Raw genomic sequence first — 1995 nt, 5'->3', positions numbered from 1 at the left:
ACCCCTAATGAAGGATCCCCTTAATTTCCATCCAATATCTTGGTATAGAAATTAAGTTGATTCTTGGGGATGATAAAAGAGTTCAAAATCCGATTTAAGAACATTTGAAATCAAAATACAAAAGTATAAATGTGATCAATATTTATTCTGAGGTCTCAAAACACCAAGATCAATGCATAAGCTTCTCCATACATCACAATCACATCAACATTATATTTAAAACCCTAATTCATACTTTCACCCTAACCCTAGATTATGAAACTACTCACTAATCATGGAGTTAAAGCAATTAAACAATAAATCTATGACTAATATAAGGCTAAACATGATTAAGTAATGATTAAATTAATGTAAATCGCAATTATGGGACTAAGAGAATAAAGATCTAGAATAATCAAAAGCAAGAACAAAGACGGAAAGAATGAAATGAAAATTAAAACTTTGAATTGAACGAAAAGTACCTTGAATGTCAATCGAATCACAAACTATGATCACTAATCTCAATTATCAATGGAAACTAAAGTGTTTTCTCTCTAATACAAAACCCTAAAATATTCTGCAAAAACTAGAATGAAAGCATCCATCCCAAAACTAAAAGAGAAAAAGGGTTTAATGAACAAAATTTAATTTCCGAAACGCATGGTGCGGGCGCACCATAACGAGGTGTGGGCGCACCATGCTGAGGTGCGGGCGCACCTGAGTCTTCTGCCTCATGGTAAAAATCCTCCGTAGCTGGTGCGGGCGCACCATTGGTTGGTGCGGGCGCACTTGACACAGGTGCGGGCTAACCTTGTGCTTGGTGCGGGCGCACCAATGTCGTCTGTTTTCTGCTCCAAAATCGGTCGATGGTGCGGGTGCACCAGTAGCGTGTGCGGGCGCACCATCGTGTGCGGGACATACTGAGCGCACCTCATGCTCCCTCTGATCCTCTAGCTCGTTCCCTTGTGCCATGTCTCGCATTACTCGGCCCCGAAAAGGGTCATACCTGCAATAAAAACACGAGCAAACATGGTGAAAGCATATGCGCTAGAAATTCGATCAAAATAGATCGAAAATCTAGCAAAATGTCACTATGATCAAGTATGATCAAGTGAATGAAATAGAAGGGAAAAGTGAGGAGAAAGAGGGAAGAAAAGGGGAAAAAGGGAGCCAAAACAAGCCAAAAGAAAGTCATAAAGTGCGTTAAGAACGCACTTATCAGCGGACTTCCCTTAAAGCCGTCAACCGTTTCAAAACCGAAACAATAGTGTTATGGCAATTCAGAGTATAAGTATTTTGGATCATTAGGGAACATGGCATTCATTTTGAAAAATTCAGTGACAAAGGTTTTTTTAGCCTCGTATCATTTGAGACAATTCGAGATAGGCGCTCATGCGGTCTAAACTGAATTATCCGGGAGTTTGGTACATGAACCTAAAGAGTAAGGACAGGGGGCTACATTTCAAAAAGATTAAATGAAAAGATTCTCCAAGCTGGTACACATGGTGAAACCCAGCGTCGTGTTTGAAATTGCTAGATTTTATCCACTGGCCTTGGATCATTAGATCGAGCAACATTGAATGAAACCCTATTATGCCCTTTGTAAAAACGTACTTATAGAAGTACTTGACTGCTTAATACTTGAGAAAACCTTAATATTTAAATGGCAGTCAAAAAGCGTGTAAAGATACGAGTCATATGGAGTGACCCATCTGTTATTTACAGGGATTTTTCGAATTATAGTGGTTTCACCATCATCCTTTCTCCTATACGATGGATATCAATTTTCATGATTTGTTGTGGCTTGTGTAAATGGTTTAGGATAACCATACTTACAGGTCCCGACCTTGCATTTGTGTTTCATGAAAGGCACTCAAGATTAGCCTTTCCATATGCACCATGCATCATGTGCTTTAAAATAATGTTTAGTAGATAAGGGTTACTCTAAGAAGGGATTTGAGCATATACAAATTTGTCAAATACAGCAGGGTACTTTAACTTGTTCAACCGTTCCAA

This window comes from Beta vulgaris, chromosome 1 (assembly GCF_026745355.1).
Source record: "Beta vulgaris subsp. vulgaris cultivar EL10 chromosome 1, EL10.2, whole genome shotgun sequence".
Lineage (NCBI taxonomy): Eukaryota > Viridiplantae > Streptophyta > Magnoliopsida > Caryophyllales > Amaranthaceae > Beta > Beta vulgaris.
Note: the sequence above shows the minus strand (reverse complement) of the source record.